Raw genomic sequence first — 15,721 nt, 5'->3', positions numbered from 1 at the left:
TTTGTCTTTCTAGTGAGTAATTTCCTCCTCCTTCATCAAGAGCATGTTATTTCTTGACTTCCTAAGCTGGGATCGTGGTATGTTTTCATTTTATTTTTTTAAATAAACTTTTTATTGTTGATAGTATTACAGATATCTCCCTGTCCCCCCCACCCCACACACACACACACACCTCCACCCCCGCCTTTATCCCCATCCTCCCAGCTCCTACCCGCCCCATCGGGAAATTCTTCCTGAGGCTTCACCCAAGTTCTTTCTGCTCCCATCCTGCCCATCCCCGTCTCCTGGGGCATCTGGTCTGGGGATGAGACCGGCTGTGGAAGACTGGAGTCCCCAGGATGGAAGGAATAGGGGAGAAGGCAGAGTGCCTGGCCTTGGCCCGAGGTTCTCTCTCGGGGTCTGGCCTTCCAAGTGCAGCCAGGGGGCAGTCTCTTGGGGGAACTGGGAGATCTGGCCTTAGAACAAACCCTTGGTAGTCAGAGCCCATTTTCTCTGGAATGGGCACTGGGAGAGAGTCTGGTGGTTCAGATGAAAGGAACTTGGGAAATAAGGTTAAAGAAGACACGTTATTGGTAGGAAGCAGCTTTGGAACAAGGGGGCGTTGGTGGCGTGATGCCCCGGGGCGCCAAGAAGGCTGCAATCAAGTGGTGAGCCCCGCTGCTGGCTGCCAGTGCAGGGCAGGCTGCTGTGGGAGTGCGGGCACACAGGGTGCCCTGACGGTGCCCATTGGCACGGATCCAGGGGACAGTGGCAGCTGGCTGCAGCAAGCGTGGGGTTAATGACCATCCACAGCGACCCCCACAGAGAAACTGATGTCAAACAGCATCGCATGGGCACTTTGGGCAAGGACGGCAAGGGGTCAGGAGCTTCGGGATAGCGTTTCACTCAGACACAACGTAGACCAACCCACCCTGTTCACTGCCGAGTTCAAGCAGGCAAAACAGAGGCACCAATACTGACCGAGCCTCCCTTGGCAAGCCCCCGTCTCATCTCCCAAGATTGTTCTGAAATATTACTCTGTCAGGAGACAAATGCTCCAAACTTGGGTCTTATGTCTGAGGTGATGGATTCACTTTTCAGCAGCTATTCAATTTCTTAAAGTTATGCAAGATGAGAAGGAGGGCAGTGCTGGTGGTTGAAAACCCAGAATAGATCATAAAGGCTTCGTGATGTAGCTCACCTCTTTCTGAAAAGGATTGCTTTTCCCCAAGCCGACTCTTTCCTGTAACGACAGCGAGAGACACCAAGCCCGCCGTCTGCTGTCAGAATGCCTTCGCTGGTGGGAGGGTGCTGCCGTCTTTCCTGAGCCTCACCCCACAGAAAAGCCGGGCATCTGAGAATGGGGGGACTCCCCTGTCAGTCCGATACCAAATACCCATTGATGTCTTTTGCCCAACCTTTCTGTACCCGGAGGGCCCCATTTATGTCAACAGGAACCAAGGCCTACCCCATGGTTGTGGCTCGACTTTATTGCCCATTGATTGAGAAAAATTCATCATGATAAGTATTTGCAACATTTAGAAATAGTGATGCATGGATGTGTGAGACCTAGTTTTCCAATCCCAGGCGATGGTTGGGGGATATCATGGAGCCCTCATGGCAGCTCCGGGAAACCCAGGAGGGAAGAAGCTGAGACCTAGCCCATCCCTAGGAAGTCTGACATCTAGTTTTAAAGACAGGCCCACACAGGTTTGCCCCCACAGCCTTGGCCTTCGCATGGCACCAAGTGAGGAGTGACGGAGAGCGCTGGGACAAGGCAGGCACCTGCTGGGCACTAGACCCAGTGCCCTCCACCACAGGGTCAGCTCAACTGAGGACTGCGGAGGGGGGAGAGGGGAGGGGAGGGGAGGGGAGGGGAGGGGAGGGGACGGGGAGGGGAGGGGAGGGGGAGGGGAGGGAAGGGGAGGAAGGGCAGGCGGTAGCCCTGATTAGCTCTGCAGCCTGACACTCACGCCAGCAGCCCCCAGGGAAGCTGAGGGAAGCAATGGAAAGATGGTGGGGATCCACTTCTCACCCGTTTTCCTACCGCAGGACCGCAGCTCCACGTGGGCACGGCATTGCCTGGTTAGAGCTGAGGACTGTCCTCTCTGCCTTCCCGGGACACAGGGTGAAGGCCAGATCCCTGCGGCCCACACGAGAGGAGCAGGTGGCTGCCGGGTTGGGGCCCGCAGAGCCTGCCCAGGCGCTCTGGCTGGAGGAACCAGACCCTGCGGACAGACCGAGTCTGCCTCAGTCTGGCTCTCTGACAGGCTCCTTCAGGGTGAGAAGTAGCTCCCCTTCCCACCTAGATATGAGCCCCCTCCCCGCCCGCCCAAGAGGGAATCGGTAAAGGAAACTACCTCAGCGCCTGATGCTCCAGACCAGCTGGTGGTGGGACTGCTCCACTGGGAGGGGCAGGCAAGTCTGTTCCCAGCCCGCCCCCTGGGAAGGTCAGGTCCAGAGGCTTCTTTCTAAGCGGGCACCCCGGCTAAGCCCCGGAGCACACAGTGGGCACACTGAAACTGTGTATTTTACATCTAAGTTAGGGCTATGGCAGCGTAAAAGGAGGAAATGTAACGGGGCACATTCGTCATAAATGACAGGCACCGAGAAGTCTGGTAGAGCCCAGAGCTGGGCCCAGGTAAAGGGCGTCGGCCTTCTTTCAGAGCCGCTCTAAAACAGGCGAAGGGAAACGAGCAGAGAGCAGGTTGCCTTATGGTAACGCCAACTCGGCAGGAGTAACAACCTCCCAGAGCAGTAGGTTTGCTATGGTTAGAAGCCACACGAGTCTGACAACTTTATTATAATGTTTCTCTCTTCTCCTTGGCACTCAGGAGCACTTGGCATCCTTTATCAAGGCCATGATGATATTAGGTACCTGCAAAAGGCTTCAATAAAGTAATGTGATTTCGTATAGCTCTGATGGTTTGCTGGCTCAGTAAAAGGTCAGAGCCTGCTACTAATGGCACCCTCCTCGGGCAGGAACTATGGCTTCAATATCTACATTCTCAGCCTTGAGTGCTATCATGGGCATGGGAAGATTCCAAAGATCAGTCCATCTTCCCTCCCTCCCTCCTTTGCTCTCTCCCTTCCTCCCTCATCCCTCCCTCCTACCGTCTCCTCCTTCCTTGCCTCCCTCCCTTCCTTCTCCATGTATGGAGTGCCCACTATGTGCCAGAGACACAAAGATGAATTAGACACAACCGCTGGCCTCATAGAGCTCCAATCTGGTAGGGAAACAGCAAAGATGGCCCTTGTTTAAAAAAATAACTAAATCCAATGGTTAAAAATAGGTACACCATGAAGAAGTAACAAATACCCACAAACCTGTAAGGAAGGGAAAACCAACAGCTCTCTGACATTTTATCGAGTGTCAATGACACGGGCCAGAAGTTTTGTTTGTAAAAGAGTGCAAACAGGAGGTGTTAGGTAAGTCAAAGAAATCAACGCAGCCACAGATGGTAGTACTGCACAGTGCCTCTGAGATACAGTGGTCTGGCCCTTTCCATTTTCTAGAAGAGGGAACTGAAACCTGGGGAGGTCAGATGGCCTGGGGGAGCGAGGATGGAGACGAGAGCAGCAGCCTGTCTCCTGGTCCCGTGTGCTCTCTCTCACCGTCATCCTGGTGGCGTTCAATATACAGCTTTTTTTCTTTTGTTTGCTTATTTTATTTTAACCATTTTATTGAGGTATGCTTGACATACAAAAAGCTGTCCATAGTTAATGCACACAACTTGATGAGTTGAGAGATAAGTATATACCCCGAGACCATCACCATAATCAAGACCTCCCATTACCTCCAAAAATATATTTTTTTCTTTCTTCTGTCCTTTCTTCTTTAGTGAGAATGATTTGTTTTTATAAGAAAGCTTAACCTAAGATCTACCCTCCCAGCAACATTTTAAATGTACACCACCATATCGTTAACTCTAGGCCCTGTGTTGTAGAGTAGACCTCCTGAAGTTACTCATCTTGCACAACTGAAACTTTGTTCCCTTTGGCTGACACCTCCCCACAACATACGGCTTTTGAAAAATGGATTAAGACAAAATCTTTGTCCTCAATTAGCTCAGAGTTTGGGGGGGGGAGGATCCCATTGCAAAAGGACTAAGGTTAACGCTGAAAAAGAAGGAGTTGGGTTTGTGGGCATTAAGTGAGACGGAAGAAACTTGTTAAAAGTGGTGACACGGAATCCTTTATAACAAGAGAGATGTGGTTCTGCGGGGTTAGTGCAGCGTCACCTCCTATAATGCTCCTTCAGGCGGTGACCTCTGTTAGCAGAAGCATGGTGTGTGGGGAGGTCAGAGCCAGGGCCTGGCCCCCACGGAGGGCCTTCGGTGGGCCATGGGCAACATACCGCCTGCCCAGCCTGCTGTCTTCCAGATAACAAGGAGGGTAAACAGAGATGAGGATGGAGAAGATGTAGTAATGTGGACAGAGCCGTGGTCTCTGTAGTTGGCTGGACCTGGGTTCAAGTCCCAGCTCTCAGGGCCTCCCCTGGGAAACCTCCAGGCTGCGGCTTCACGTTCCTCAGTTATGCAATGCGGACAGCATCATCTCCGTTATAGAGCTGCTGCGGCTACACGAGGGTGAGATGTATGGAGAAGCTCCTAGCAGGTGCCCAGTAAATCTCAACTAAATCTGAGTTGTTTAAATCCATCGTCGCTACAAGAAGAAAATAAAATAACTTAATCAGTCCAACGATTTCAAGTGCTAGTGAGAATGTGGACAAGGAGCCCCCCCTGCCGTGCTGGGGAGGGTGTAGCCTGGACACACTTTGGAGAGCAGACCGGAGTTCAGGGCATGGAAGCTGAACACGCTTGTGACCCAGAAATTCCTCTACTAAATCTATACTAAGCTCATGCACACATGCCTAGGAATGTTCAGAACAGTGGTCACAATTGCCCTAAGGTGGAAACAACTCAATTAGCCATCAATTAGATAAAGGAACTGCTTATACATTATAGATGACTATTGATGCAATGGACTATTATGTGGCAACAAAAATGGAGCACAGCAGCACGCAGCAACGTGGGTGCATCTCACAAACACAGTGTCAAGAGAGAAGCAAGACAGCTCTGGCTGGTTTTGCTCAGTGGGTAGAGTGTCAGCCTTCGGACTGAAAGGTCCCGGGTTTGATTCCAGTCACGGGCACATGCCCAGGTTGCGGGCTGGATCCCTAGTAGGGGGCGTGCAGGAGGCAGCCAATCGATGATTCTCTCTCATCATTGATGTTTCTATCTCTCTCCCCCTCTCTTTTCCTCTCTGAAATCAATAAAAACATATTTAAAAAAAAAAGAGAGAAGCAAGAGAACACAGAACACATAGAGAAGATCACATATGCAGTGTGATCCCATTCAGATGAAGATTAAAAATAGGCAAAAGTAAATGATAGTCTTTAGGGATGCAAACATAGGTGGAAAACTATTTTTAAAAAAAAAAAAGCAAAGGAATGATTACCACAAAAGTTAGGAGTGACTGCTTTTAGGGGGAGAGAGGAGTTGTGATGGGGAAGAACACCCCAGGGATGTGTAGGGTGCTCATATGTTCTATTTCTTGTCCTGAAGTTAGTCATATAGATATTGCCTTAACCATTCACTAAATTGTGCACTGTTACATAAACCGTAAACCGTTCTGTGATTTTCTGTAAACATGTTGTATTTTTTGATTTTTAAAAAAAAAGTGAAAAAGAAAGTATATGCTGAAGGAGGAGGTAGGAGTAGCAACCTCATAGATAAGGACAAGTAAAAAATATAGGTATTTAAAAATATTTTAAATGTCTTTGTTTCATGTTAGATGTTGAAAGATTCAAGGTTAATAAACATTTGTTAAATACACGAGAGATTGAAGTAGTATTAGGTGGGACCTCATTAAACACCTCTAGAAGGAATTTCCCAAATCATCTAACATTTTCATCTTCTAAGCATTTCTTGTTCTTCTTCTTTTAAATCCTCACCTGAGGATATGATTTCATTGATTAGAGAGAAAGAAGAAGGGAGAGAGAGAGAGAAAGGAAGGAAACATTAATCTGAGAGAGAAACATCAATTGGTTGCCTCCTGTAGGCACCAGGACTGGGGATCGAACCTGCAACCTGGGTATGTGCCCCGACCAGGAATCAAACCCGCCATCTTTTGGTGTATAGGACGATGCTCCAACCAACTGAGCCACAGTGGCCAGGGCTGAGTATTTCTTGAATCCTGAAGTTAAACAAGAATGACATGTGACTTTTGACCTGGCCTAATTTCAGTATTAATGGATTGCAACTGTGAAAAGTGGAGGGTTACTAACTTAAAACGTGTATAGACAATCTAGTTCTTATACTTTTGAGAAGAGAATGCAATTCTAATTGATCACTTGGGGATTAGTTAGTTTTAGTTTTAAAAGAATCATTTATTGATAATACTGAGTTTATAGGAAGAAATAGGTGAAAATGCCCACCTCTTTCAGACCGGGCCTCATGGAATTCTTTTGCCTGTGATTTCCCCATATCAGGTCTATTCTCTGTTCAGCAAGTGAGGAAACTTGCTCTTACCACTGAGCCCAGAGAGTTGTCAGGTCTGGGGCACGGCTGTCAGTGGGGTGTCTTAGGCTGGTGACCTTCCCTTCTACTGGGCCCTCCTTTCCTCGGCCTGTCTACTGGAGAAAGGCCAGCCTGTGTGGCCACCATCTCTCCTGCTTCTAGGCTCCATGTCGGGCACAACCCTTCCAGTTGATTGTCATGGCAACCCATCCAGTCTTCAATAATATAATTTCATGGCACAACAAATGAAAAAAAAGGCCCAGCTCTAACCAAGTCTTTTAGTGGTTGGCAAAATTCCACAAACTCCACCAGAAATTCCATGCTCCATAGCAAATAAGAAGGCCAGACCAAAAGCAACCGGGTTTGGCTAGTCCCCTAAACAGGACAGGTACCCCAGGGATTATGTTCTTTTATGAAATTATTCATTTGGTTTCATTATTTGTTTCCAAAATGCGGAATGTATCAAGGTCATTTTAAGTGCAAGAAAAGCCTTCAGACTCTACATCTGCGGAGTGGAATTGCAAAAGGACGGACTAGATGCTGCACAAATGTGTGAGGTTCAGACGTTGTCCTTTCATAATATAACTCGTGTTTGGGGGCCTGGACACTTCCTCCTCACACATATCTTAGCAATTTTGTTACCATTATGGTGGCATCTGCTGTCTCTCCAGAAGTGAGCACTTGTAGCCCCTACGAAGGCACAGAAATGGAATTAGGGAATGTGAGCTACCAGAGCGTGGGAAAAGGAGTGAGGAGCCGTCTCCAGCACATAGAGAGCTACCTTCTGAGAAGAGTGGATGGAACCATCACCCAGAATTCCTCCTCTGTGGGGAGCTGGGTGCTCACAGGCCAGGCTCCTTGAACGCCATCTCTGAGTGGGGGCTGAGGCAGCTCGCAAAGTGGGTCCACGAACACCACCAGGACCCCTGCTCTGATAGGTCACCTGAAAGGGCTCCACCAGAACCTGAACTGACAGAGAAGTTCATCCAACAAAGGAGAAACTTCCTTTACGATGTCTGAAGCATTGCTAATGAATACATTCAAACTCAAATATACCACCCTCACAGCGACTGTGGTAACGTTACGTGGTACTTTTCTACACTGGGTTTTGTGGCAACACATGCACAGGCCTCATACTTAGCTTAAGAATTTTAAACTGTTTCCATCAGACTTGCAAAATTTGCCCAACTTTCACACTTTTCCTCTGTCATCTTCCTGTTTACTCCCTCTCCAGGCACAAATGTGGAGAAGCAATGAGCCCTAACACACACCCTGTGGGGGCTTTAGTAGCAAACTACTCCAGAAAACTTTACACCTCAGTGGACATGCCAAACTGCACCAGGGAGATGCAATATATTCCGAAGGGTAGTGAATGGCTCCATATGGCCTCGATGTCTTTTAAGTACCATATCTATGTTTTAAAAGTAATTTGTATTTAAGATTCCAATTACTGGGCATTTTTGGACACGTGCTCACTTCACAAGTTTTCCCAAGAGGAGAAATGGAGTAGATGAACCACCCACCAAGCTGGGTGCTGCCTGCTGCAGGCCAGTCAGCCGGCAGCGTTGCATTGATTCTGCCTTCAGGTCTCCTGTCCCTTGGAAGTAACCTGTTGGGTCTCACAATAGGATTTTCAAAACGTAGTCACCAACTCCGTGCTTCCTGCTGCTTTCAGGAGAAGAGCTGAGCACTTCCTTCAACTGGCAAACAATAACCTGGGTCCTGTGTCTTCAAGGGCCTAAAATCTTGTTGGGAAGAAAAAAGAAAATTAAAAACAAATAAGAAGTACTTTGATTTCAAACCGACTCAGGTATTTTTTTTTATAGCCTCTTGTTCCTTGCTTGTATTTTCAAGCTGCTATTTTATTTGATATATTTTAAGCACAGTATTTTCTATGTCTGCTTACTAAAATACTCCAAATCTTTGTGTGTCTGACCTTGCTTCCCTCCCACCCCCACTGCAGAAATAATTGGCATCACTGTGTAAGTTTAAGGCAGAAAGCATGATGGTTCCATGTACAGATATTGTGAAATGATGACCACAATAGGTTCAGCTGGCATCCATCTTCTCATATGGATACAACAAAAAGAAAGAAAAAGTATGAAGGAAAAAGAACTCTCTTAGGATTTACTCTTCTAACAACTTTCCTATATATTATAAAGCTAACCTTACTTTTTGCTTCCATCTGCTCCTAGGAAACCTTGCTTTCTTGTTTGTGTTGTGTTTCCTATCATGAACATCTGCTCCTGAAACTTTATCTGAGGGCACCCTTAGGGACTGGGGTTCAGGAGAGCCCTCCAGGGAGTTTGTGGTGGCTTCTGCCGGTTGTTTGGAGCACTCCAAACTTGGACTCATTAAGTTTTTTTATTTCCATGGTATCGTAAATTTGGGTCACAATCTTATATGCAGACAACAACATAGTTATGAACTTCCAAGGAAGATTTTTATTCCTCCATCTAGTCGCAGGATCAAGACAGGCATATATTGGGGGGTGGGGGTGAGGGGTGGGGTGCTCTCTTCTGCATAGCTGGTCAATTTCACATTCATCTTCACTTTGGTTCATTGGAGTCCCAGTTTTATGGGAGAAGATTTCTCTCTCTCTCTCTCTCTCTCTCTCTCTCTCCCCATATATGTATATATATGTTTTATTTTGTATGAATTTTTTTCCAGCTGTATTAAGATATACTTGGCATATAACATTGTGTAAGTTTACAGTGTACAATGTGATGATTCAGTATACATGTATAGTGAGATGATTACCAAAATAAGGCTAGTCACCTCACATAGTAGCCTTTTTCTGTATGTGTGTGGTGAGAACGTTTAAGATCTACTCTTTCAGTAACTTTAAATATGCAATATGTATTATTAACCATGGTCACCACGCTGTACCTTAGATCCCCAGAACTTAGGCATCTTCCTGCTGGAAGTTGGTACCCTTTGACTAACATGTCCCCATTTTCCCCAGGCGCTGCTTCTGTGAGTTGGGCTTTTTTAAAGATTCCAATAAGCGAGACCACATAGTGTTTGTCTTCGTCTGACGTTTCACTTAGCACAATGCCCTCAAGTTTCATCCATATTGTCCCAAATGGCAGGATTCCTTCTTTTTACGGTCGAGTGACATCCCATGGCTGCCGTATTTTCTTTACCCACTGAGCCCTCAGTGCACTTGGGTTGCTTCCATGTCTTGGCTATTGTGAGCGATGCAGCAGTGAACATGGGAGTGCAGGTAGCTTGTTGAGACGGTTGTTTGTTCCCTTTGGATACAGACCCAGAAGTGAGATTGCTGGGTCACATGGTAGCAACCTCCACTCGGTTCCCATAGTGGCTGCACCAAGGTACTCCGAGAGGTTCTTCTTGTGCTCAGAATCTTGGACAGCCCTGGGGCTGGCTCCCCCTCTGTCTCTCAGCCCCTGCACACCTGTTGCTGTGGAAGCTTCAGGACACTGGAGCTTGCTGGGTTTTCTAGGAGCTTGCTCAATCCCCAAGGGCCCCACCTTAATTTTGGTTTTGGTCTTTGTGGTTTTATTGCCAGCACCATGATTTATTTATTTTTAAAAAGTAGCCGTAACCGGTTTGGCTCAGCGGATAGAGCGTCGGCCTGCTGACTGAAGGGTCCCAGGTTCGATTCCGGTCAAGGGCATGTACCTGGGTTGCGGGCACATCCCCAGTGGGGGGTGCGCAGGAGGCAGCTGATCGATGTTTCTAACTCTCTATCCCTGTCCCTTTCTCTCTGTAAAAAATCAATAAAATATATTTTAAAAAAAGTAAAAAATATTATGCAGCTTTCATTTTCATCATGAGGTTTATTCTGAATATCTACTCCACCATATTAAATTGAAGGACTTTAAAAACAAGATTGGATCTTGTATAATCAACTGCTAAGCAGAGCTGAGTTACAGTTTCTCAAGTATTTCTAGTCCCTTCAGAACAAATCTTCATCCTCAGAACACCAGACTGTGGCTGAGTAGAGAAAGGGCAATGGTGTGCTGGCCAACTGACTCTCAGAAACAAAAAAAAAAAATAAAGAAGATGACTTGATTGTCGGCATTTGCCAATTTCTGTAGGGTAAATACTCTCATAATGGTCCATCTCAAGCTACCAATTTGATTCACTGAACAAAGAGTTTGGAAGAAATGCTCACAGTTGCTTTTTAAAATATATATACTTTTTTATTGATTACAGAGAGGAAGGGAGAGGGAGAGAGAGAAACATCAATAATGAGGGGGAATCATTGATCAGCTGCCTCCTGCAAGTCCCACACTGGAGACTGAGCCCGAAACCCGGGCATGTGCCCGGAATGGAAATCGAACCGTGACCTCCTGGTTCATAGGCCAACACTCAATCACTGAGCCACGCCAGCCGGGCACACAGTTGCTTCTCATGAATTGCAGTGAGCCAACTCTAGCATGCCACTGTAGAGGTAGAAGACACAGTGAGGGTAGCCAAAATCAAATGCCTAGAGGTTAGTCAGGATAGACAGATGAGGGAAGAGGACCTGGGGATGAGGAGGTGAACTGGAGAGCACATACCAGCTACTTGTGGCCATATGGTTATGGTGAGAGTGTTATCAGTTCCTCTAATTTTTCAATAAGGGTTAGATATCTGACTTTTAGGTGAAATCTCCTTTTAAAATGTTGGCAATTGACTTAAAAAGGACTTTAAAAACATGTGAGAGAGCCAAAAAAACAATCTGATGGGGCAGATTTGGCCAGACAACTACCAGCTTTCAGCTGGTTGGACTAGTGCTTGGGGTTATATGTGCTTGTCTGGTTTCAGCAGCCCCGTTTTTCTAGGCCAAATGGCCATATAAAGAAATACTGTTGGAAAGACAGTGCAGGGTTGGGGGAGGAGCACACGCCATGGATTCTGACAAACTTCATTTCAAATCCTGTGTCTGCCCACTCACTGTGTGCTGTAGGGCAAAACCTTGTAGAATCAGAGGCATGGTTCCTGTTGGGTTAGGTTGTTTACAGATAAAGTGAGATGTTAAGTATATGGTATCTGTCCCTTTGTGTGTAGGTTTTTCTTATGGCTCTATCATCTTTCTTAAGCAGAATCCAATTAGTTATAGCTGAGCACAAACACTGGAAAGTGCAGAAGAGAGACCTCTAGCTCAGTGTTCTCAACCATCATTGCCTCCAATTTATCTGGCAAACATTAAAAAAAAATATCAATGCTAGACTCAACACAAAGATTCTAATTCAGTTGATCTAAGATGGAGCCTGGGCATCACTATTAAAAAACCAAATGTTTTTGTTGATCTTAGGGAGAGGTAAGGAGAGGGAGAGATAGAAACATGAATGAGAGAGAATCATTGATTAGCTGCCTCATGCATGCTCCCTACTGGGGATAGAGCCCACAATTTAGGCTTGTGCCTGGACCGGGAATCAAACCGTGATCTCCTGGTTCATGGGTTGACACTCAACCACTGAGCCACACCGGCTGGGCTGGGCATCACTATTTAAAAAACACCTGGCTCAGAGGATCCCTAGTAGGGGGTGTGCAGGAGGCAGCTGATCAGTGATTCATCATTGATGTTTCTCTCTCTCTTTCCCTCTACCTTCCTCTCTAAAATCAATAAAAATATATTTTAAAAAAATAAAATTTTTTTTAAAACCGCCCTTAGTATTCTAATTCCAAATGCTTTAGATTCATAATCTTATTTAAGCCAAACCTTCCAACAATCCTAGAAGGTATTCTCATTTTATGAATGAGGAACTGAGGCTTAATCTATAATAATAAAAGGGTAATATGCTGATTCTACTGGATGCCCTTCCTGACAAAGCCGGGGCCGGAGGGAAGCCAGTGCCGGCAGCCGGGGGAAAGGAAGGCCTACTCTTGCATGAATTTTGTGCATCAGGCCTCTAGTGGTTAAATAACAGCTCAGGGTCACATAGCTGATAAGTGAGGAGAAAAGACTTAACCTGAGAGCTTGGCTTCTTAACCCTCATACGGTTCAGCATTACTGTACCTATCTCATATGGTCTTTGTGAGACTTAAATTAAGCACTGCAAATAAAGTGCTTCGTTTTAGGACTGGAACATATTAAGTGGCAAATAAAAGTTAGCTATCATTATAACACCAAAACAGAGAGATTCTTTCCCACTTTCTCTTGTTTATGAAATTCTTTGTCATGTAAATCTTCCATCTTTTTTGGATCCTCCTCTGTAAACATATATAGCTGTACTCCAAATGAAACATAAGACAGTCACTGTACTGACCTGGGGGGCGGGGCAGAAGGGGTTCAGAATAGGTTTCCCCAAGAAGAGCTACTTTGGCATGTGAATTATTTTGAGTTAAAGGCAATTGAGACCCTGTGGGTGCAGGAGAAACTCCTGCCTCTTCCTCACAAAAATCTAAATTGGGGGCTTTGCCCAAAATGAGAGTTATCATCAGAGATAAACTTTATGACCTACCTATAGGGCAAGGCAAACTTCTAGTTACTGAACACCTCATCTCAGGGGTGGGCAAACTTTTTGACTCGAGGGCCACAATGGGTTCTTAAACTGGACCGGAGGGCCAGAACAAAAGCATGGATGGAGTGTTTGTGTGAACTAATAAAAATTCAAAGTAAACATCATTACATAAAAGGGTACGGTCTTTTTTTTTTTTTTAGTTTTATTCATTTCAAACGGGCTGGATCTGGCCCGCGGGCCGTAGTTTGCCCACGGCTGACTTATCTCCTTCAAATGGTCTTCCTCCCCTTTGAAGCCCTAGGCACCTTAGGGCAAGATGCCATATATACCTCATTTTCCCTGTCTCTTAACTTCTCATATATGTGGGGCTCCCATACACATAGATGTATGTAACTTCCCATACATGCTAGTATGTATGTATGTTTCTCAATTTGGTCATTTTCTGTTGTTGATCTGTCTCATGTAGATTTAATTATTAGACCAGCTGAAAGAACCTAGAAGGGTAGAGTGAAATTTCTTCTTTTCCCACAGGACTCTGCCCGGGTATGTTATGCCTAAAGGAGGCAAAGAGGAAGAGAGAAGAGCCTCAGATACTTTTGGAGAGGATGGTGATGAAACCTGTCTGGAAGGGAAGCCAAAGCTCAAGCTCTTTGGTACATAATGTTCAGTAAATGTTTTACATGTAAACAGTTTGCTGAGAAGTAGAGAATCAGAGGAAGGGACTAATAAGAGTGTCAAAGGAAGGGGAGCAGCTAGCTATAGACGTGAATATTAGGGATCCTACTTTGCATTTCAGTCACATACAGGGTAGGGCAAAAGTAGGTCTACAGTTGTATGTGAAACAGAGTTTATTCTTATATTACTAGAGGCCCGGTGCACAAAATTCATTCATGGGTGCAGTCCCTAGGCCTGGCCAGCAATCAAAGTGTGAGCATCTGGTGTGGAAGGGCAGGTCCCAACTGGCCTCTGGGCCCTGGGCAGCACCTGGGCCCCTGCACTCCCGCCTTTGCCTGAGTCATCGGACCCCTGCCCTGCTTTCTCAACCCCTGGGAGCCAGGCAGCAGCCCCATCCCCCACCGCTGGTCATTGTCTGCATGGCCCCACTTGCACCCGCCATGTCCTGGCACCGCCCTGCTCACCTGCTCCACCATCCCACCACGGTCCCATTCTTGTCGGGGCCCATCAGGGCTGGCAGCGCCTCCACTGCTGCCCACTGCCAGCGTCACGCCGCCGATGCCCGCCATGTTCCGTGTTGCCCTCTGGCGGTCAGCGCACATCATAGTGAGTGGTCCAATTTCTGGCCGCAGGGACAATTTGCATATTAGACTTTTATTATATAGGATTGACTAGAGCAGGGGTGGGCAAACTTTTTGACTCGAGGGCCACAATGGGTTCTTAAACTGGACCGGAGGGCCGGAACAAAAGCATGGATGGAGTGTTTGTGTGAACTAATATAAATTCAAAGTAAACATCATTACATAAAAGGGTACGGTCTTTTTTTTTTTTAGTTTTATTCATTTCAAGCGGGCCGTAGTTTGCCCACGGCTGGACTAGAGGCTCAATGTACTAAATTCGTTCATGGGTAGGGTCCCCAGGCCTGTCGGGCCATCAGGGCCAATTGGGGCCTTCTGGCTGCCATCTGGGGCCTTCCTTCATTCCATGCCACCCCCTGGTAGTCAGCATATGTCATAATGAGCGATCAAACTCCCAGTCTCCCAGTCAAACTCCCAAGAGGACACTGTGTATTAGCCTTTTATATATAGAAATGACTGTATTACTTTCCATATAAACAACTGTAAGTCTACTTTTGCCCCACCCTGTATTTGTCTGGAGGCTTATACTGTATTTGCATGTCATGTCTTCATTGCTGAGACAGACATAAAAGCCCACCCAAGGGGTTAAATGAGCACTTTGCTGACAGGTAGCATGCTCAGTCCCTAGTATTTGGGCTCTGGACTCTGCTCAGCTTGTTTAGGTGAAACATTAAAAAAATTTGTGTTCCTTCAGTAACTGAATTTACAAAACAGAGTGGACAATTACTACCTTAATTTGTAGAAATAAACAGGGTATAAAAAGAAAGTGGGGGAAGTTTCGACCAAATATTCCACCTCAAAGGTCATGATGGAATTACTTCTTGACCAACCCCTTAACTTACTCAGCTTTCATATACTAAAAACTTGGGGGTGGGGGTGGGGGAAAAGTTTAGGGGTTTGGAAAAGGACCAAGGAGGCCTTTAAGATCAAAGCAATTTTAGGATAAAAGAGAACAATTACTAAAATTCAACTTCTGAGTTTTCAAAGGTTTACCATAGGGCCAAATTACAACGGCAAGTTCTTGGGGGTAAGATGCACATTTACCAAGTTGAACATTTATAGCCACTGCCATTTGAAGTTTTGAACCTCCATTCATTCGAAACTTGCCCAATACTAAATGACTCTTGTATTTGTCTTGTACTGTTTCTAACTCTTGAAATACTGAACTTTTTAACACTGTATGTCTTAACCCCTCCAACTAAGACTGTACGCTCTTGGAGAGAAATGCCTGTATTATGTCCCTCACCCCCATTCCTTACCAAGAGGGTCAACCTTGAACTCTTTCATTTTTTGGAACGCCCTTGGGATATGCATTCTGAAAACGGACACAACATGTTTTTAGTGAAAATCCAAATGGCCAAGAGCCCAGTCAGTGTAAATACATTCTTTCTACGTCCTCACTTTAATGACAAAAGATTGTTTAGATTTAGAGAAGAAAAAGAGTGGATTCATTTTACAGTGTGTTCAAGTATTGGAAACGAAGCCACTGAGA

The sequence above is a fragment of the Myotis myotis genome, unplaced genomic scaffold (genome assembly GCF_014108235.1).
Source record: "Myotis myotis isolate mMyoMyo1 unplaced genomic scaffold, mMyoMyo1.p scaffold_m19_p_7, whole genome shotgun sequence".
NCBI lineage: Eukaryota > Metazoa > Chordata > Mammalia > Chiroptera > Vespertilionidae > Myotis > Myotis myotis.
Note: the sequence above shows the minus strand (reverse complement) of the source record.